Raw genomic sequence first — 23,574 nt, forward strand, 5'->3', positions numbered from 1 at the left:
GTAATAATAACAAGGAAAAATCATAACAATTGGCTAGATAAATAGACATTAGTCTGGACAAGTGATAAAAGTTGATAACAACAAAACAAACATGAAAATTTATGATGTGCATAACACCCATTGTCCTCCCTATCCAAACTCTAGGGAAAGCTATCAATAACCTGAGGGAAACATAAAACTAATGCCACAGTCTGAAGTCTGAAATGTCATGGGTTTAGCTGAGAGAGCGAGAGTCCTGTGAAATTAATAACCTGGTTTACTTTTTCTGCTTTTCCTCGGGCCCTTTCTCCTCTTTGTTTGTGTGTGTGTGGGTTGTGCACATGCTCGGGGATTTATTTGCCGGAAATAAATATTAGCCGCAGTCAAACACACTTAAGCCTACGACGGCGACATCGCTGCCCATTTATAGTTTTTAGTGGAGGAAGGGAGGAGGTCGCTGCTATCAGAAGTGAGGGGTTCGAGCGGGGGGGTCGTCGTTTACAGTGGGTTTTACACAGGCTTAGAGCGTGCTTTACACACAGACACACAATGATATATGTGTGTGTAGGCAACATTTGTTGTTGCTCTCGGATATTTCACAAGGCGCGTCGATTCCCATAATTGATTTTGTATTGGCTTACCCGGAAAAACAAGGCAATAAGGGATGCTCTTTAGACCCAAGAAATAATAACAACAACAGCAGCCGCAGCAGCAGCAGAAGTAAATATAATATGGGGGCTGACTGTATATTAAATTTCAAAGAGTTTTCCATTGCGCCAAAAATCACTCAGCACTCACTGTCTAAATGAATTTTCCAGCCAAGATTATCAGGCATATAACAACTGTCAAGTGCAGCATTTCATGCGAGACAAAACCCAAAGCGAACTTCACTCATAATCGAATTGGAGCTCAAATCAAATTTTAAATTTTACAAAAAGACAAGCAATAACAAAAATAAAAAACGAGAAGAAAATTGCCAGAAATGCTGTGAGTATTAGACAAACTAACCCCAGGGTGAGTGCTTGTATACCTGCAATAGACCTGCCGTAGACAAAACCTAAACATTTGGCAAAGGGTGCTCTCTCTGATAGTAAAATCAAAAAGAGGGTGGTTTGAAAAGAATTCACACAATTCGAAGAAATATGAATTAGCATAATTAACAGCATTTTTATTACTTCTACAAATAGTAAATATGTAAGAGTAAAATCGCAAGAATACTAAATAATAAATAAATTTGTTAAGTTATAGGAGCTTTATAACTATCTGCAACTGTATCTGCAGCTTTATAACTAAGCTCGCTATAATACTTTAGATAAGAACAATAATCGTAGACACTATCTGAATATAAGGCTGCAATTTATGATTTCAAATTAAATTTAATTAATTTGTCTTAATGGATATAAACTTTTAGTAGACAGTCCAGTTGAACAATCTAAATGAAATTTATTCTGTCTTTGCAAATTACATATTATTGGCTTTTGACTTAAAAATATGAATATTTAAATTTGTTGTTCATTTATTGCTAGCGTTCAATAATCATATGTGTTTTCATAAAGCACGATCTCTGTTTTCTCACGATACCATTGATTTAAGTTTTAGAAAGGAGGATTGTGTCACAGTTAATCAATCAAATACAACTGCATATTTGACATTTATAACTCAAGTCTTTTGATTGATATTGATACAAAGCAAATATTTTATAGAATTGAAATCGCAATCGATCAACTTGTAAGGCAACCCTCGCTGATGATAGAAGATGGAGTTGCAGCAGAAGTGGCAGAAGCAGCTTGCAACCACCAAACAAAAGGCTAAACAACAAAGAGCAAATCGAGTTGTTGTTGCACAGGCAACAGACAACAGAAGCCTTTGGCTTGAAGCATCAGAGGTAAATGTTGCACAGGTTGCCATTGCCAACGCTGCTGCTGTCTGTTGCAGCCACCGCCTCATGCCTCTGCCGTACCCTGGAGTGTGTAATAATTTGTTTTTTATGCCTTATCCGATGCCCCACTCCTACTGTGTAAACTATGCAGCAGGGTTGCTTAACCACCAGGGAGCTGCTTCATCAGCTTCATTCAGAGACCGGCTGATCTGTTGCGAGTTGCGAGAAAGTATAACAAATATTTATGCTTTGAGCTGTGTTATTAGATTTTAATTTCTTGCACCCATGGAAATGAAAGGTACACCCTTAAGGTATACATAGTCCCCTTCTCCGTCCTCATCTTTCACCCTCCCACCCTTCTAATGCTGAACTCATCCCTTGCCTGAGAAAGCGTGCGAATGCTGCTATGAGTATTTGCATTTTGAGAGGGTGGTAAAACGTGTCCCCCCCCAAGTGTTTTGTATGTGTAGCTGCCCCGCATTGTTGCAAGGTGTCATGGCCAGTAATTGAGTATGGTTTACGCTTGTGTCATCATTTTGGCATTTGCTGCAACTTGCAAATATTTGAGTAAATGCCTTCGTTAGAGTGTTTCTTTCACTTTATTTTTCCCAACTATTTGTTGCCACAATGCAAATTTCCATTTGGCACGTGATGAAAGTCAGCAACAGCAGCTGCTTCAACCACTTTCTGCCTTTCTCTTTTTTTTTGGGTTGAGTTTTTGGGTTTATTTGGGGGGTTGCTACAAAATGACGTTTACGAAATTACATTATTAGAAATTGATGGTTTTGTTCGAGGGTTCGAGTTGCGCTTTTAACTGTAAAACGTTTGAAATTTGTTAGACGTGGGTGGTGGCATTCAGCATTTGCCATGTGGCAAGTGGCAACTGACATTCCATTAAAAATAAAATGCGAGATATATGTCAGCAGCGTTCTAATGAGCAACAGCAGTGTGAGCACAGAGGGAGGGTGTTAACAGAAGTTAAGGTGCACCTACCATTAGCTAAGGGAATTTTTAATAATCCCAACCGCATTTCAACTGGTTTCGCTCCGTTGCCCATTTGCTAAGTAAAGACCACATTTCAACTGCGACATAGAAACCGAAGCGAGGTGAGGCGAGTGCCAACCTCAATGCAACTTGTCGGTGTCACGCATGTTGCCACACTTGCCATCCACCCAACTACCAACTGCCACATAACATCACCCATTTTTCCCATTTCCATTCACATTCCCATTTCACTTTGCATTTCGCTTTGCAAAATTCAACATAGTTTAAATATGCGTTCTTCTTGCCACGTAGTTCGCTAGCTCGCTTCGCTCTTTGTGGCATTTGCGTCCATTTTTAAATATTGAATGAAAAAACCATGGTGCAAAAACAACATGGACGGTGTAAATGATGCCCCAAAAAAGCTTTTAAGCTCCTAAGCTATGGAACTTCAAGTGGTCTAGGATGTGGGTTGCTTGGCATGTTATACAATAGTGGCAACTAAGTCTTCAAAAATGTTATTTGTCTTTTCTATTTTCATATTTTATTGGAGAACGCATAAACAAATATATTATATATCAATAATTATTTCTATATTTATTATATTTGTATTCATTAAGTAGCATTGAAACTAATGTCTACATTTTCATATTCTTTATGATAGTTGAAATGGCTTATTTATTTATTATTAACAAAGTAAACAAGAAAAAAGTGAGGAAAGAAAACCTTGACACTAATAAAATGAACTTCATACTGTAAACATTACTAACTCACCATAATTGGAAATACTATTAGTATATCAGGTAGTATTCGGAAAATAGTCTGCACATCACTTAAAATAAACAAATTTCTGCTTCGTCTGCTTTTTTCTTCGTGAGAAAATGTTATGACATAACATTTTCAAACTAATAACGATACCAACTAAACAGATGTCATGGAACTTCCCTCTCGAAATGCGCTCTATGGTATTTTTTGTGAGCTAGTGGCATACAAGGCGAAAGAAATATGTTAGGAACCCACTTCGCCCACCCTGTGGCGAGTAAATACTAGTCAAAAGGTATTACAGTTTTTTGTGTGTGGCGGTTTGCATTGCATAAATGTTGCTGTGTTTGGCATAGATTTGCATGGTAAATGGAGAAAGGAATAAAATAGTATCCATAGCAGCTATCGACTGGCAACATATTGCACTTGCATTGGACAAAGTCAGCGTCAGGTTGGCACCCAAAACTTCCGTTTTGGTCAGCGGCAATAAAAATGAAGAGTGCGAAAAAAACGAATACATAAAAAATGACATTCTGAATGGCCTGACAGGAAATAGACTATTTGCATGAGTTAAGACCCGGAAACTCTGGGTTCTCTAGCCGTCTATTGATAAAACTAATACTGAAGGTACAGGTGACGCTTTTGTTAGCTTTAATTGTTTGTTTTTCATTTTCATTTATCTAGCGAAGGGCAGGCCTCGCTGTGACGTGAAGATTTGAGAGCAGTCGCACACTATTAATCAACTTGATTGGGCTTATTTAGTAAGGCCAAGCCGTGGCCCATGGGGAAAAGCGACGACTGTCCTGTTTATAATTAATGTGCAACACACTGTGGGGCACAAGTACGAGTATATGTATGTATAACTCTGTGTGTGTGTGTCAGCCATGTAAATCCCCAGACGCGACTTGTGTCTCGCCGTCTCATGCCTGTTGCCTGCTAATGAAACGTCGTCAAGTTTTGACACCCAAAATTGCAGAGACTCGTTGAAAGGCAATCTAACTTGCAGCTAAACTTAATAAACACCCAGGCCAAATTGCAACTGCAACGCAGCCGAAAAGTTTTCATTAATCTTTGAACCCCGACTGACGTCTTCTTGACGCTTGAAACTCCTAAACTTTGAGCTTATCAAAATGGTTTCTGGTCAACAAACTTGGTAGCTGACTCCATTACATGAGCGTCATTTACACGCTGGCCACAATTAAATTGAATTAAGTTGGCAATGGCAAGAATAAAAAATAATAAAATACAAAAATAACAAAAGCCAAGGAATTACGCAGCACCTGAGCAGCATCAGGACAAAGGACTTGCCTTACTTTGCTGAGCAAACTTTTGCGTTTCTTCGTTTGCCGCTTGTCAAATTGATATTTGATTCATGACCAGCGCATTTGTCAAGTCATTCATCTTTCTCAGTTCGTGTCACAACCCACTTGCCACTTGCCGCTTGCCACTTGCCACTGCCTGGTGTGCTATGTAGTGTGCGCAAGTGCTTGGGTGGAGCTAACTTGGGTGCTCAGTTTTATTTCGTGATGAATGGGCCATTGCTGAATGGCAGCCCTTTTGCTGTGATTTCTTGCTACGCCGCATTATTTTAGATTAAGCTGAAGAGCACTTTCAAATGGGCATATTAGCTATATAACTAACTTCCAACTGCGTAATTTAATGTGAGGTATTTTATAGAACAACATTTCAAGATCTGTTCAATTTTCAGTCGAGTATGCTGAACTGTGAAATAATAGCTACTTATTATCTTCACCTCAAACTTACTGACAGTATTAATGCGGCCTAATTATTAAAATACTCTATTAATATTATACGAACAATATATTATATTTGATATACAAATGTACTATTACATTCAAACAACGTAAAATATACCATGGAATTCATAAAAAATCTAAATACGGTCACATTGCGCCCTAATTGTTTATTGTATATTTCCTAATAGTTTTTTTAAGGACTATATATATGTAGGTTTCCTTAAAGTTAAAAAATAGTTCTTTGTATTTACCAAATTCCAAGAAATACCAACATGAGTAATCCCAAGTTTGGTTTTCGTATTTGTTATTCTAATGAATTTTGATTTCGTGTTAATCGAGTTTTATGTTCGTTGGCATTTCATTTCAATTTATTATTATATTCTAAGTTAAAATTCAAAAACTCGTTTGGAACTTCGTTAAAATATCTAACATTTATCTTTTTAAAATGATTATAAATCGAATCTCTAGCAGACTATTATCACGTGAAATATTCAAGGTCAACAAATGTTTTAGGAATAAATCGGAAAATAACTGTGAAAGTTATCAGCTCTTGAAAGGATTTCGTGCGTGCATCTTCAAGAATCTTAATAAGCAGGATGTGTGTGAAGGCAATAAAGTATCTGTGGTTGGCACAGGAGCTGTGGGCATGGGATGTGCCATAGTCTTAATGTCCAAAGGCATTACGAATAACTTATCGCTGTTTGATATCAATGAGAAATTATGCCATTCAGAGCGATTAGATCTGATGCATGGCTCTCAGTTTCTTCACAACTGTCATATTAATCCGAGTTGCAACATTGAATCGACAAAAGATTCAAGAGTTGTTGTGGTAACAGCAGGTGCTCGAGTAAAGCCTAATGAGACGCGATTGCAAGTTGCTCAGCACACAGCGGACATTATTAAAAGTGTAATGCCTAAGCTTGTCGAACTAAGTCCAAAGGCTGTGTTTATAATTGTATGCAATCCAGCTGATGTTATGACCTGGGTTGCTCGTAAAGTAACAAATCTTCCATATGAACGATGCTTCAGTTCTGGGTGTCACTTGGATACGGCTCGATTTCGAATGTTTATTGGGAAAATCTTGAGGGTTTCGACTGATTCGGTGTATGGATACGTGCTTGGCGAGCACGGAGACTCTTCTGTGCCTATTTGGTCTTCGGTATCCGTGGGAGGTGCTCGACTCCAGACTATACATCCGACTATTGGCACTGAAACCGATCCTATGCTATGGTCCCAAGTGCACAAGGATGTCGTTGAAGCGGCTGCGAAAGTCAAAGCCGCTAAAGGCTACACGAATTGGTCTGTTAGCCTAACAGTCGCGGACATTGTCTCAGCCATATTTGAAGACAGTAATCGGCTCATGGTGTTGTCAACCAATGCAAAGGGTATTTGTGGCATAGAAGACGAGGTATTTCTCTCGCTCCCGTGTATAGTTAACAGAGGAGGTTTGAGTAGTATTATCCGGCCATATTTATCAGATTGGGAAAAATGCGCCTTGCAAAAGTCAGCTGAAATTTTACTCAATGCTCAGTGCAGTCTTAAATTGTAGCTGCATATCATATGCATATTTTGTAAATATTTCAATATAGAGAATGAAAATAAAAATTGTTATTGGGCTTTTCAAACAATATTTTCACCCACTTTTGTACATTATCGAATTTCAAGAACTATCCTAGAATTTTGGATATGTGATTTATGTTTTATAGTTCTATGGATCTTATGTAGTTATGGAGAAATAGCAATAGTAATATTTATATTATCTAAAGAGCGCAGTCATGAGAACCATCTAGGGTGCATACATAGAGTGCTCTAATATTACATGTGATGTATATAAATTATACATGTGAAATATATATGCAATTTCCAGAAAGTATCATTCGGTTTATCTTTCAGGTGATTAATTTTTCAAAATTTATAAGTTAAATTCAAAAACTCATTTTCGACCATCATCTTTTTGAAATGTTGGTAAATCGCATATCCAGCAGATTAATATCACGCTTTAAGCTCAACCAATGTATAAGAAATAAATCAGAAAATAGTTGCAAAAGTGCTCAGCTCCTGAATGCATTTCGCGCTTGCATCTACAAGGATCTTAATAAACAGGATGTGCATGAAGGCAATAAAGTATCTGTGGTTGGCACTGGAGCTGTGGGTATGGGATGTGCCATAGTCATGTTGTCACAAGGCATTACAAATAACTTAGCTCTATTCGATATAAATGAGGAGTTATGCCATTCAGAGCGATTGGATCTGATGCATGGATCGCAGTTTGTTCACAACTGTCATATTAATCCGAGTTGTAATGTTGAATCGACGAAAGATTCAAATGTTGTCGTGGTAACAGCAGGTGCTCGAGTAAAGCCAAATGAGACGCGGCTACAGGTTGCTCAACACACAGCGGACATTATTAAAAGTGTAATGCCTAAGCTTGTCGAACTAAGTCCCAAAGCTGTATTCTTAATTGTGGGTAATCCTGCAGACGTTATGGCCTGGGTGGCTCGAAAAGTCGGCAATCTGCCTTATGAACGATGTTTCAGTCCTGGCTGTCACTTGGATTCGGCTCGATTTCGAATGTTTATTGGGCAGATCCTAAAGGTTTCAACCAGTTCGGTATACGGTTTCGTTCTTGGTGAGCATGGAAATACATCTGTTCCGATTTGGTCTTCGGTCTCCGTGGGAGGCGTTCGACTCCAGACTTTACATCCAGCTATTGGCACTGAAAATGATTCTATGCAATGGTCGAGAGTGCACAAGGATGTGGTTGAAGCTGCCTTCAAAGTAATTGCCGCTAAAGGTTATACAAATTGGGCTATTGGCCTAACAGTCGCTGACGTTGTCTCAGCTATATTTGAAGACAGTAATCGGATCATGGTGTTATCGACGAATGCAAAGGGTATTTGTGGCATAGAAGACGAAGTATTTCTCTCGCTGCCATGCATTGTCAATAGGGGAGGTTTGAGTGGTATTATTCGGCCATATTTATCGGATTCGGAAAAATGCGCCTTGCAAAAGTCGGCAGAAACTTTACTTGATGCTCAGTGCAGTATTAAATTGTAACTGCGATTAAAATTAGTGTGTACATTTTTTAATTCAGAATAATTTATAGCATGGTAATAAAAAAGACAATTTAGTTTTTATTTGGAACTAAATTCAACAACAATTCAAGCAAAAGTTCTTTGTAAAAATAGACTTTAAAAACCAACCCAGTAATATAAAACAAATTAGCAGATCAACGAGTACTTTGATTTATATTAAATATAATTTAATTTTCCTAAGATATTGTTTTATATTTGGGTTCTTTAATTTTGTATGAGTGGTACGGCTCTACGACATTTATTTCTTGTTTCTCAAATAAATAGCTTCAATTGCAACTTCTGCAAGGGATGATAAAAAATCATTGATTGCAAAATTAGATTTGGTTCCGTTTGATGCGGATCAAATTTTTAAGACACGTGTATTGGTTACGCCTTGAAATTGAAATTTATGTGTGACAGACTCGGGGGTTATTACAAAATTTTGTGCCAAAAAGAAACTCGCAATAAAATGATTGTTATCGAAAATATAGAAATACAATATAAAAGTAATAATACAAAAGTAAAGTAACTACATTTACGAATATTAATTTTAAATTATCTACATAAAAAAATAATTTAAATTTGTGGAAAGATTTAAATATTCAATATAATTATAAAGAATAATAAAAGCCAAAATGTTCAATAGTTTTTCCGTCTTTAAAATTCAGTGTATTTAATAATCGCATATGGCCAGATTTCTACGTTGCCTTTATATAGCTAAATTTTCGTTGATTTCACTTAAGTGTAAGCCGCAAGCCCTAAACATATTAGGCGTGCACCTTGTCCCGCTGGGAGCATCGACTGGTCGCCGCTTTTGCCGCATCATCATCAGCCAGTTAGAGTTACAGTTTGTCCTAAAGTTCGTGCCACATAGAGTTTCAGTTTTGCAGTTGGAGAAAACCTTTTGCTTGTTGGTAGCACGCTCACGTAATGCCTACTGGACAGAGGGGGGGCCAATGAAACTTTTTGTATAGGCTTACATTTCATTTTTGCACGATTTGTCAAGTCAGCGGAAATCGTGGCATGCCTATCAGCGTGGCATAAAATTGAAAAATTACTTTGCGTGCCAACTGAAATAGTCAAAACTTATGAAAAAGTCATAAAAAATGGGACTCGACTTGGTTATTTGAGTTTTTGTTTTTCTCGCTTTGATTTGTGACAAAGTTAAACGCAAACTTGCGTTTCCTTTTGAAGTAACACAAGCAACAACTAGTCGAAGGTGGCTGCCAAATAGTGGCAAGAGTTACTTCACTTGAAATATCGACTACCAACTAAAAGAAGAAACTACCAACTGTGAACTACTTCTAGTTAGCGCTGCCAAATTGTAGTGTAAATATTTTTGTTGGCCACTTAAAAATGTTGGCTAGGTTAATTAACGGCATTCTATTTCGTTTGGCCACCGAAAATAGTCAACAATTTTCGGAATTTCCCTACTTCTCTGTCCTCACACAGTCCCTATTAGAACCACCGAAAAGTGGGCGATGCAATTCACCAAATAAACATTAACGCTACGCCTGGAAATGTTAAAGTTTCGCTTGTTTAAATAAGCAACAAGGAAGTGAATGGGGAATAGGAAAAGATAAGGGAGTGTAGACCGAGAATGAATGAAGTAAAGTTTAAAGAGAAATTGAACAAAATGTAAATAACATACGTAAATAATAATTTTTATTAGTTAAGAGCAAGACAGCTCCGTTTCTATATTGGTAAATCTGAAAGTACTAACAAATCTATTATTAGATTTTCAATATATATTAACTTGCCTAAAAAAAAAATGGAAATAATTTCGTAACTGCATTAAAGAATAATTTAATAAGAAATTATAATCAATAAATAAAAAAGTTCTCTTAAAATAAATCTATAATATTATTTTTTAACTTTTTCAAATATCTTGTATAAAATCTAGGGTGATAATAGTTAATATGAGCCATAGTCTTCAAATCTCTTGTCTATGTTCTCTCAAACCATAAAGAAAGAATAGCCAAAGTTTGTTTCACAAAGTCTATGAAATAAAGTTTAGCATAAATAAACATAAAATAAACTACCACCAAAATCAGCAGTTACATGCTTTTTTATTTAACTACTCATTAAATTCAATTGGTAATGCTAAAAGTTTTCTGTGATTGCATTGAGCGATGAAAAAAATCTTTCTCCTTGAGATCTCTCACATCTGTCTGTTGTCCCCATGGAACATCTACATTTTGCCTATTTGTCGCATTGTGTTTGGTGCGTGTTAAAAAATAATTTCCCCAGATAATTTGACAGCACGCATGTGGCATGGGGCACGAAGCATGAACGAAGCTCCGGCTAATAGGCTGGCAAAAGTTTGAGTTTGAGTTGCAAAACTTTTAGGCCAAAGTTTTTTTCTATTTTTTTTTTCTGTTGTTTTTGTCGGTTTCTCTTAACAGTAGGCCGAAAAACTTTTTGTTGTTGTTGATGTTGTGCTGGCTTATTGTTTATTTATTTTAATGCAAAGGGCCGTGTGTTGATTTAATTGAGCCAAATATGTTATTGGGCCATCAACATAATTGGCCGTCTGGCCAAGTTGTGCGACTTAATTATTTGCTTAGCACGTGTGTCGTGTTCACATCGACCCCTAAAAGTATGCCATGAAATGTTATTCTCTCTCCTGCCAGCCAATTGACTACGTGAGCAAACAATTGTGGGGAAAGAAGTGCGGAGGCTTTCCATATTAATTTTACATTTTTGCGGCGGCGGCATAAAAATAATAATAAATAAAAGTATCGCTTAAATTGTTTATACAACCTCACAATGCGCTGTGAATATGTATGTATTTCGGGGTCCATTTGCGCCCACATTCTCATTTCGTGTTTCTATCGTTAGGCTTAAGCCCCGGAACGTGACCCGGACCCGGTCCCGAACTTGGAACTGGAGCTTGAACCCGAAACATTGTTTGTTTAACTGTTGTTATTATTCCCTTCCAATATTTGTGTGGGCGGATGGCCAAAATGAAGCTCACTCAAACTTATCATTGTTCGAGGTCTGCTCTTTTGTATGTTATGTACCGACTGACCCCTTACGCTGCCGTCTTTCGCCCCCGTTGTAATATGTGTTGCATGTTTTCGGTTTACTTTTTGCTGCTGTGGCAGAAAAAAAATTGAAAATTTCGTTAAGCTCAGCGGCAGGTTTTTTTCACCCCGCTACTCTGCGCCTATTTGTGTAAACAAGTGAAAGTGATTTATGCATAAAAACTCCAGCCTATAGAACGACCTGTCACAGAGACAGTCCTGCCTCTATTCTGAACCCTGAGCCCTGACTTGCCCTGATCCTCCGCCTTCTGTGCCAGCCCCATGTAGCTGTTGACTCAGGCGTATGATTGTTTTGGAGTGCCTGGATTTATGCCTCTTGCCGGGCAACCATATTGAAATGTATTTCTATATAAGACGTGCTAGAAGTGCAAGTCTGTGTGGGTGGTATTTTTGTTGTGGTGTTGGAAATTGTTTGCTTGAGTGTTCTATGGTACTTTATTCGGAATTTAATACGTATTTAATTTTTAGAGAAGTTGATAGTTTACATATGTATATAATTTAAATTATTTATTTTTATAAAAATAAGTAAATTAATGTGGCAACAAAGTCACACATGATTTATTGACACTTCTAGATCAATTTGATTTATGATTATTCTTCTTTAAATAGTCGCCATTCAATATTTAAATACATGACTGTAATTTATACAAAGTAGAAAATTAAAGGTGATATGTTGCAGCATAAATTATTTAGTTTTAGTTTGATGAAGCTTTATTTATAGTAATCTTACTTAAGTAAAACATATAAATCTGCATTAAGTCGATTTAAATTTTAGACAAGTGTATGGTTGAATTATATAATTTTAAGTAATCCATTAATTTACTAAAACTCTCTGTTTTTAAGTTAAAATCATACAGGATTTATTAGCAATTAAAGCGCCTTTAACTGAAATATATTTAAGCTTTTTTCATCTTTAAATAGAAAAGATTCATTATTTATAGTAAATATATATATCTAATGTATCTAAGCTAGAAAGTCATAGGTAAGTTTGCTGAAGGTTTAGTTATGTTTCTATGTCTGCAGTTAGCCTAAGCTTCATAAATCTATGCATATTTGTCTCCTAGGCAACTTTGACTATGATAAAAACATAATTAATCAGACTCAGGAAAAGAACTTAAGTGCCTAATCTCTGGCCGTTTAATGTCGAGCACCCTGCATGAGTACTTTTAGGTAATCAAGTATGTAAAGCGTTCCTTTTATGCCAGATCGAGGTACTCGTAATATCCGTAACCATTCAACATAATCAAGTATTCACCCACATGCAATACATACACACACAAAGCTGGTCAAACAAAAATAGCGCCAACCATGTCCCCAAATTAATTTAACGCCAAAAGGGGGGCAACTGCCAAAAGAAGCGGTTGGGAAGGGCTGTGAAGGGTCCTTTTTTTGAGCTACCAAAATCCACTTCAGCTGCACTCATATGACGAGAAAGTCGCCCATTTGCCAGCAGCGCGCTGAACATTATAATAAAATTAATCTCCATTTGTTGAAGGGGGACGACCCCAAATACAGTGTTGGCTCGCCTGCGTCGCAGTCGCTTGCAGTCGCAGTCGCTTTATTAGCGTCGAAAAGCTACTGGAGCCAAAAAGTGGCAATTATTCATTTTATGAGCTTGGTCTAAAGGGCAGCATGTGAACCATAAAAATTAAAAATTAGCCCTCAGACAGCCCTGAAATGGGGATTATATAACACGCATTTGATGTAGTCGACAAAGGCAATGAAGGAACGAGTTACCACCCCTTTTCTGGCAGTAAAGTCAAGAAAATGAATATTTATGCGACAACTCACGTCTGAGTTTTACCCCCGCATCCCTCCCCACAATGAATACAGCTCCCACAGTCCCTAAGTCCCTAAGTCCCTGGTCGGGTTGAAGCTGTTGTCGGCTGTTGCCTGTTGGCATTGTTATAACAAGCACATGTCAAAATTTTCACAAGGCTCAGATCAAAAGCATCGCTGCCAAACAAGGCCAGAACCTGTGGCTGTGTTGTTGGGTCACTAGACGTCGGCTTAGTTGGGTCTTCCTCTGTCGCTTAGGTGTGACTATCAGCTCTCGCTCGAATGGACATATGAGCAGCAAACTGCAACATTCTAAATGGGCTCGGACCCAAGGCAGAATGGGTTTGTACATGGGCTACTCAAAAATTAAATCCAATTATCAGTTTAAGGCCACTCGCAACTCCGCTGGGGGCCAGACAGACACAACACACAGACACATGTGTACTGAGTGTGTGTGTGTGTGTGTGTGTAGATTGTGGCTAACATACAAACAACAACAACAACAACAACAACAATTGCAACACAATTACAACAACAAAAGCGGCCAAAGAAGTTTTGTAATGCAACAAAGTTTCATTATAATGAGAAACTTTTGTTCATACAATCCTGTTGAAGCACTGTTAAGCTCATCCTCGGTTGCCCACACCACATAATTGCGCCCGAAAAACATTGTTTTTTAGTTAATCCAACTTTGGGTAGCTCAGACTTGAAGATGTTTCCATACAAGCGCTACTTTATGCATTAAAATATATACTACACAAAATGTTATCCACGTGTTTAAAACAAGTTGATATACTTGTACTTATGCTTAAAATAACAAAAACGAAAGTATAGTCGAGTCTGTTTTAGTGTGTGATACACGCTACCGATTTTGAATACCCATTTGGAAAACAGTATTAACTTTAAAATATACCTCAAAAATACTAAAAATATACCAAAGGGTATTCTAGCTTCACAATAACGCTTGCTATTGGATTTTTATCAATTTGTAGTAGTAAGTAGGCGTGCCAAAAATTTGAAACAAACTTGATTTGCGTGCAAATATAGCGAGTGCTGTCGAAAAAATATTAAATCCTCTATATATCTATAAAGTCATTGAGATCAAGGTGTTCATACGGACAGACGGACATCAACATATCGCTCTCGGGTGTTGACGCTGATCAAGAATATATATACTTTATAGCGTCAGAGATGCCTCCTTCTGCCTAATACTACTTTATGGGTAGCGGGTATAAATAGTATTTTTTGGTATTATTTTGTTAGTAAAATTGAAGCTTATGTATGTCAATTAAGTTTAAAAAGTTAAATTTTTAATCTTTAATTTGAATCGTTGTTTAAATAAAACTTTAAATAAAATCACTAAAATATTGTAAAAGGCTTAGAACACTTTTGGGCTTAGAAAAACACACTGTTTACACTTTTGATATTTGCTAGACACGGATTTGCATATGATTCTGCTCTCGAGTCATGTTCTTAACTACTCAGGGTTTTAGCAATTTGTTATCGGACGACTTAAAGTGTCTTAGACTTAAGAGATAGACAATCGTTAGTCCGTCGAAAAGTAGACTGAAGATTTCACAAGGTCTCAAGGACTCAAATGACAGCTTAAAATGTTGGCAATGTATTTGGATTTACAGGTAGCTACACACAAAAAAGGGGCATGTATATAAAGGACCTTGCGATTTGTTGCCAGCTTACAACGCAGAAATGTAGGCAATGGTTTTCCAGCAATTTGTTGCCTTACAGCAAAGATTTAAGCAAGCAAATATCTTCTTTCTTTCCTTTATTATTACTATTTTTTTATTTGGTCTGACCTGAGGCGCACACATGCCCCAAAAAATATTAGCATAAAAGTGGGCAACCCAAAGTTCTAGGTTCTCAGGTTCGACAAAAAAATGCTAGAAATGTAAATAAAATCAACAGCGGAAGGCAGCACAAGAAAAGGACAACAGGCAGGACAATAACCTCATACCAGAACACATACGAGTACAGTGAAAAGCAGAAGGTGCTGCACAAACAACAACGACAGAGCGGAAAAATATCATTCTAAAACGCTTGACAGCCACTTACACATGTCAAACGCAAAAGGATAACGAGCAAAACGGATATTAGAGTATTAGACAGGATGCTGTGTGACATGGCTTGCCCTAAACTCATGTCCTTCATGCGTCCCATCCTGCCACTGAAATTGCCCGCCAGCTGGGCATAGCTCAACCTTTTTTTCCCTTCCTTCTTAGGAGAACCATTTTCTGGAGGCTAGGAATTTTAGGTTCCTTAACGCAATAGTCGTTTAGTGGGCTAACCAGATTTGTATACCCTGTACTTGATAGAAAAGAGTTACTTTATGTATAAAATATTTGTAGTAAATTAAAGACAACGAAAGTTTTCCAAATTTTAAATATTATATGGTGAACTCTCGTTTACATCGTCCAAATTTCTATCTTAAATATAATAGAGTCAAGTTTATATTTTTCTTTTAGGTGACAAACATTAATTTAAATATTTAAACAATTTAATGATTTAGTTATTAAAGTGTTAAAGGGTAATTGTCTGTTGTACTTTCATCCATATTGCTTGCTGGCTAAAATGCTAAGGAATTTTTGAATCGAAATCTACTTAGTCAATTAGTGGGCCAACATCATCAAGTTTTGGCTAATTGCTGTTTATATTTACCCCAAGCATCGTTAGCCAGTTTGGTAACTTAAGCCTCTTTTGACTCACAGCTCTCCAGGCCACTAATTAGCTTGTTCCCTTGGCCTGTTGTTGTTTTGTTTGAGGTTATTGCTATTACGTATTTAAATGAACTCCAATTAGCGTACCGCATTCACTTGAGCATTGAACACAATTCGCATACATAAATTATATAATAATATTAACGTGTTTTATCTTTCGCTTCATTTATCTCATTGCAGGTAAGCCGCTTTTCAGACGTTTCCCATTGAACCATTTCAACTGTGCTATTGATAAGAATGAAGTCGTAAGTAGCTTAACTGTGAGCGTATAGAGCACAATACAGCTTAAGTAATTGCTCCAATTGGCACGCAAATTAATAGTCAGTCCGCATTTGGAATTATTATTAAATTCGAAATAAATAGATTTATGTTTAGTAGCATTTGCTTTGTACTTTATTTTATTTCAGATCTTCAATATGTTTTCTTAGAATATAACTAAATTTAATTTGTGAATAACATGCTGAATTTGCGCCAACGTAGAAGAGCCCACAAAAGGCGAACACTGCTTATAGCTGCTGTTGTTTTCATCATGGTTTGGCCATTGATTTTATTATGAGATGCACAGAATAGCGGATGAAAACTTGTCGAGTAGCACAAGCACTTAAATATGGAGTGGAATTAATATAAACTGTATGGTATAGTTAGGAAATCAGTACAGCAGATACGATAAATAAAGCGGATTATGTAGCTGAAATTCTCAGCTAGTTTGTTCGTCGATGTGGTAACTACAATCCTCTACTTAACGCCTTAAGCTATGCTATGCATTTTGAGTTTCAGTCGAGCGTGATGTTCACCTGTTCTGTGATCCATGCTTCACACATAACCGTCTCATTAAGCTTGACTGTAGCACTCATTAAATTTATACATATTTAATTGACTTTATGGCCCGACAGACACAGACACACGCACACATACAGTACATACAAGCGGCACCATCAGGCAGCATTCTACCCTACTTAGCGCATCGTTAAAAACAACAACTATACAACGAATATGCTTGCAACATATTTCTTGTGTATGCTCTCGCATAAAGGCTTTAATAATGATGCAGACGCTGGGGCATCATGATGCTCATAATTATGTGACATGCAACCGCGTTGCATGGCGGCAAATGGAATGCATAAAAGTTGAAAAAATACACTGCTAGTGGTATAAAAAACCAACATAAAATAACAACACAATATGCTCAAACTTCTCAATACCCTGTAGTTTCATAAAATCTACTTTAATGGGACAACTTTTAAAATATTAAATTGTTCTACATTATTATTTGAAATGCATTCGATTGTATTTAATAAACAATCAACAGTTGCAATTAAAAATATTAGGGAAAATAAGAACCCACAAAAATTCGTATTTTATTTTGTTAACATATATGTACATATGTATAACTTAACTTTAGAAATATTAACACGATATATTTTTGATTTCTTATACATACTATATATGTATAATTTAATTCTAGAATGAATGCAAAATATGTTTGTCTTCTTGTACGGCAAGCGATTCAAGTACATAAACAATTTATAATGCATGTATTACCTCAGTAAAATCAACAAGTTTGTCATATCCTTTCTCCATAGTCTCACTTGTACAGGGTATAACAAGAGCTGTTCAAGCAAGTAAATCAGCAACGAGTTAAACCCCAGCGACAAACTGTCAACACGCTTGGTTCGTCGATACCGCAAGTCCCGTTGGCAACAATGTTGCTAACGACATGATACAAATTTGCAGTCTGAACGCAATTTGGATCCTTGTCAACGACGTCGCTTGTTTTATTGATGTTCTGGGAACGGTTTAATAAGCATGTGATTTGTTGGTTAGCACACAATTTATGAGCAAGACTACTCAAAAGAAAAAAAGACTAAGGGGATAGAAGATAGCTTCTCGGAACCACCAATTAACACTTGGATATTCATTTTTAATTCAGGATTTACTCGCTAGGGAAAACCAGAAACCATTTTTCATAAAAAATAATGCATTTATAATAAGTCCTAACAAGAGACTGTAAATTATCTATCCCTCCCCATATTTTCCTACAAAGCTGCCATATGGGATGCGAGTTTTTCCTGCTTCCTTCCGCATGTGATCAGTCAAAAGTTTTCCAGTTTTCCGCTTTGTACGTTTTTTATTTCTTCTTTCGCAGTTGCTACAGTTTTTTGCAATTAATTATGAGGCACGTTGACATCGTTCCTGATGCGATGCTGCCACAGCCACAGCCGCCGACGCCACGATACTTGTCGCTATTTTATAATTTATTTTTAGTGCCGCTGCCGGTTGCATGTTCCCTATTTTGTCTTCGACATTTGGCGGCGTTGAACTTGACGCAATTTATTTTGTCAAAGATGCGGAGGCAGGCAACCAGAAGACACGCCTAGTTGCGTGCCATCGCACATGTGCCTTCTACGATTTTGTTTATAAATATAAAAATAGCTGAGTGAACAGTCATGTCTTTAAAAGGACGCTGGGGAATACCCAAAAGGCAGCAAAGTTCAAAGTTTTAATTGCACAAAAAAAAAAACAAGATGAAATCGAAATTAAATAAAATTTATTTGCGCTCCGAAATAAATGATGAAATAAGTAATAAAATAAATAATTGTTAAAAACTGTCTGAACATTATAAAAATATAATAAAAATAGAATAATAAGTTATATTTTTTTATGTAATTTGTTTTTAATAGACATGTGTTTATGGATGTATATTCTAAAATAATTTGGGAAATCATTTGAAAGAACCCTCTTTTTTAATTAGTCCTTCTATCATTCGACTGCGCGGCGAGTTCAACAGAATTTATTGGATCGGCTCTTTGGCACAGCGAAGAAGTTTGTTGACTTCTAATTCCGGCGATGTGTGTTTATTTAAAATTCAATTTTTCAAGTGCCTCTCTCTGTCGGAGTCCTATAAATAGTCTGATGCCCCCCTTTCGATTTTGGAAGTGTGTGAAATAATATTTCTTGGTCTTTTGTGTTAACTAACACGAGTGGTTTACTTAATTAAGCGCTAACTCTGGGCTAGCGGGCAAGCAGAGATTTTGTTTATGTCTGAGCTAACGAATTAAGTGTAAATTGGTTTGGTTTTGGGGTGTATAAAAACGTAAAGCGGAGCGAGGAATTGTTTAGCAATAATATTCTTGAAGTGAGCCAAGTTCTTGGGCAATAGATGGCGCTGCTTTCATGCTACATTAACTGCAATTAGTCTTCATCAGGTCAAACTGACAACATCAGCAAGTGCAACAGCAATTTGCAATTTTCAGTGACAACAGCCGCAGTACTAAAGAAAACAACAACTACAACTAACAAGCCAACCCAGACCCAGACCCAGAACTAAAACCAGACCCCTTAGCTACTCCAAAAGTGTAGCACAGTCACATCCACATCTACATTGACATCCAGGCCACTTAGTTTGCCATGTCGTCCGTGCTCGTTTGGTGTTTTTTTTTGCCTCCTCCTGTGGTTCAATGTCGTTTCTGTAGCGGGGGTGGGCGGTGAATTGTGTTGCGTTAAGGTGAGAGGGGAGGTAATGGGGTCTGCTTGACGCCGTCGCTTGTCAACTAGCAAAATTGTTTATAAAAATAGCGTGTGGCAATAGCATAAAACAGCAACAACTGCACAACTCCACGTATACCCTAGTTGTAGTTGTAGTCATTGTTGTTGTTGGCATAGCAAGCGTTTCGATGTTGTGAAACATGCTGCATATATTTAGATATGGATGCGTTGCCTGGGTTGCAAACAGGGGCACATCCCAAGAGGGGTTTCTTTGCCCAAATAGATGGACAATTCTTGTCCATGTGACTTGCGAACTGACAGCATAGCAAATAATCCAAACAACCACTTCTCAACTTTACTTGAAGTATATTTGAGATTGCTAAAAGAATGCCAGCAATCGAGGGTTGTGTCTTAATAAATAAACTGATTATTTAAGATAGCAATGGTAGGATAAGTATTCTATAAAGAAACTCCTAATAAACTACCAAAAGATTATATTTTAATATATTTCTATATTATTTGTTTATGAAATTCGTGATTTAATTTGAGTTGAATAATGATTATTTCATTGATGAATATTACAGACAATAATATAGTTGTAGAAAATGTCTAGAATATTCCGTACAGTTAAAAATTGTAAAGTTATACCCCTTTAGCGTTTCCGCCGATGCTCAATGACATTGCAGTATGCTCAAGCGGTATGCGCAATATTTTTGCCACTATTGTCGTGCTCGTTCTCTATGACTTTGCATGTTGCCTGCAAATTGTTGCACGTGGTTGTTGCACAGCTAACTTTGTTTCTATGACTGTGTGTATGTGTGAGTGTATACATATATTTACTTCTAATGGTTACAACGCTAATTTTACACTGGCTTGACAGTTGACTTCACACAGCGTAAGTAATGGGGTTGGAGGGAGGTCAGAGAAAAGGACTTCAGTGTCCAGTTGGCTTAAAGCAGTTTAAAGTGTTGCACAAAGTGAGAAGAGTTTGTAAGTGCACACGTTTTAAGATATTTAGTCGTAAATAATATTTTAGTAGTAGGTTTCAAGAGTGAAATTTAAAAAAATTCATGATTAATTTGCTTATTATCATTACTGTTATATTTTGTTACTGTTTCTTGACTATTTTTTAATTTAAGTGTATTACAATGATTTAAATTTTTTTTGTTAATACTGAAACTTTTGTTTATATTTGATTATATTTATTTATTATAAAGCTTTCGTAGAATTCAGTTTATTATTATTTACAGCACAGAGAACCAAATGCATCCACCCCCTGTCAAATACATTCATCTTGTGCAGTCTCTCCTTTTGAGCTTGAAAAGAAGAAAATCATTTTGGGCTACGTATTTGCATTACGTTCAAGTGAAACTGAAAACTTTTTGCATCTTTTGCTGTGATATTGTATTTCATTTACATTTAGTTGTTCGCTGTCCATTGTGTATTCCAACAGACGCACATCCATCTCACCCACATTCACTCCCTTCTGCTGTGTCCCCTGCCAACCATATGAAGAACATTTTCTTTCTACAACTATGCATTGTTCTTCATACACTTGTTGTTGTTGTGATGTTAATGCTTTCTTCATGACTTTCCTTTTATTGTTTTTTCGGGGGTACTTTGCTGGCGTTGGCATCTGGCAGACGTCGTTCTGAGCTCCCCTTTCATTAAATCTAATTGTTTATTTTGTAATTTAAATATTTTTTGTATACCACGGGTAGCCAGATTTCATATACAGGGGAGTTTGGGTAATTGAAAATCTAGCATTGCTTTTGTGCTCTGGCTGACTGGATGAGTGGGTGGAGACTTGACTCAAATATTTTTAAGTTAATTTTCATCTGACTTAATCCAATTTAATCTATTTCCGTTTTCAAACAAGAATTTTGAGTTATTGAAAATGTCTTGCAGGTTTTCGAAAATGTTGCTGAACTTTTTCGTAAAATGTTGCCAAGCATTTCACCCAAAAATAGATTCTTCTTCTCTCACTGGAAGAGAGATGAGCAGCGAAGAAAAAGTTCGGTGCTCAGTCTGTAGCCGATCGTGATACGGAAAATACGTGGTACGCGCACGTTCAAGTGGAAAATGGATAAATAGAAAAGCGTGCCCTGCATTGCCAGCCAAACTTCCCCTTCCAATTGCAATCGTCGACGTTTTGGCAGCATCGCGTGTACGCGTTTCGGTTCATTGAAATACGCGTGGTCGTTGCCATTGCTTTTTAATGAATTAATTGCCCGGTTTTTCTCTCCATCTGTGTGTGTGTGCGTGTTTTTGTGTGCTTGCGTGTATTTGTGCGCGTATGTTTTTCTCTTATCTAAAGGAAAAATGTAGTGCAGCAAATGGTTTAATCAAGTGGAATTTATGTGCTTCAAATAGTGCAGTTAATTAAGTGTAAATACCAAAACATAAAAATTAAAAAATTCTCCCATCCGCATTTGAGTTTGTGGGTGTTCATTTACCCCAACCCCTCTCATCAGCCCCCTTCCCCCCTTTTGGCTGTCGACACATTAAATGCATAAACAGCATACAAAATTATGAAATGAGATTTATGCGCTGATAAATGGCTTTGCGACCATTAATAAATCACTTTAAAGAGCTCGAATTACTATTTAAATAAATGCAACGTTCATTAAATTGAATTTTAATCATGTGGTTAAAAGAAAAAAAGATAACAACCACATATGGGTAAAAAACGAGTGGAGTGGCTAATAGAGTTGACCAAACGTCTGTTGATAATGTGAAATAATGCAAACTATTACGAAAAACCAAATTGTTAATAACTACGGATAAATAAAAGTCAATAAATACAGATTGTATATTCATAATGCAAAATAAATAAAGTAAATTAAAATCAATTCCAATCACAAACAAAAATTGATTTAAAGTGCAAAATAAATTAAATGTGCTAATAAAAATAATAGAAAATTCTTACATGTATCGAAAGTAAAAAATCGAAGAACATGATTCAATCACAAACCCTCAAACTTCTAGTCATTTCCCAAAATCCTTTTTCCGTTGTTGCCCCAAGGTCATCATTGATTTTTGTCGGTTTTATAAATGCGTTTACAACAAATCTCACTTAGGCGCAAAGCTCTAATTATTTATGATTTTTTCACATTACCCGCATAATGCGGCAATTTACGAGCAACAGCCACAACAGCATCAACATCAACAGCTTCCTTCTCCACCTCTAGCTCCAGTTCCAGCTCAACCCTAAGAGCTTTTTTGACACCCCCTTTTCTTACCCCATTTGCCGCACTACAAATGAAGCCATTACGTTGTGTTGCGTTTCTTTTCTTGCTCCCCAGTTTTTGCTTCGTGATGCCATTAAAGCTTTTATTACATGGTTGGTGCTTTGATTTTTCTAAGGCTGCTTGATATTTTCAGGTGGAGGCTAACAAAAACAAGCTGTTTAAAAGGGAGAGTGCTTTAGGAATTTTTCTTTCTATACCCTGAAATCAATAAAAATATATAAAGATGTTACAAAATAGATCAAACAAGATTGTATCGTGCTGTTTCTTTAACTTGTTTTAAGATTTTCAAAAAAGTCTTTTAAATAAAAATAGTTTAATATTTAGCTGTAATATTTGAAGTAAATTTGAAGTAGAGTATTTCTGAGTCGGGCTCTAAATTGTTTGCCTTATTTTTTTTGTTGCTTTTGGCCTGCGGCAAACTTTGATTGTTTCCGCCCAACTCAAGCAGCTGCTTTTGCTTTCGTTTGCAAACAAGAAGGCGGCACACGTTGCGTATGCGTAATGCCTGGCCAAAAAAGGGTTGCATTTGGCAATTGTTACGTTGATTCTTCCCCTCACAGTTCGCGTCAATTGCAGGTGACTCATGGCCGTAAACTTGGCCCAGGCACGCAATGGCGTTAACAGCTGTTAACTGCTTGCCATTCGTGTGGCATAATAATAAGCCGAACACATAAAAAAAAGAAGCTAACACCGCCTGTTTTTCCCGCTGATTTGTTGGCGCCTTTTAGCGGTAATTAAATAAAAACTTTCTTTGCCAAAAATGTGTTGCCGCATAATTAATTGAAAACATAATTAAAAATAGGCGAAACGGGGAAAACAACAAGAAATTCTCCTTTTTTGCCTTTGA

General features: G+C 36.8%; 1 protein-coding gene and 1 long non-coding RNA gene across 10 annotated transcripts in view; both read left to right on the forward strand.

Annotated features, from left to right (window-relative positions):
- The window catches only part of LOC133846056 (protein sickie), a 210,023-nt gene that overhangs the window by 47,551 nt on the left and 138,898 nt on the right, over nt 1–23,574 (forward strand). The window lies entirely within an intron of this gene.
- LOC133846234 (uncharacterized) lies at nt 803–22,875 on the forward strand. 3 transcript variants are annotated; one of them, XR_009894848.1, is made up of 4 exons: nt 867–966; nt 16,171–16,235; nt 16,398–16,711; nt 22,861–22,875. It is a non-coding gene; the product is annotated as an uncharacterized LOC133846234 (long non-coding RNA). The 3 variants fall into 3 exon arrangements; XR_009894849.1 differs by lacking the exon at nt 22,861–22,875 and having other exon boundaries at nt 803–993; nt 16,398–16,682; XR_009894847.1 differs by lacking the exon at nt 22,861–22,875 and having other exon boundaries at nt 830–966; nt 16,398–16,682.

Source organism: Drosophila sulfurigaster, chromosome 2L, assembly GCF_023558435.1.
Source record: "Drosophila sulfurigaster albostrigata strain 15112-1811.04 chromosome 2L, ASM2355843v2, whole genome shotgun sequence".
NCBI lineage: Eukaryota > Metazoa > Arthropoda > Insecta > Diptera > Drosophilidae > Drosophila > Drosophila sulfurigaster.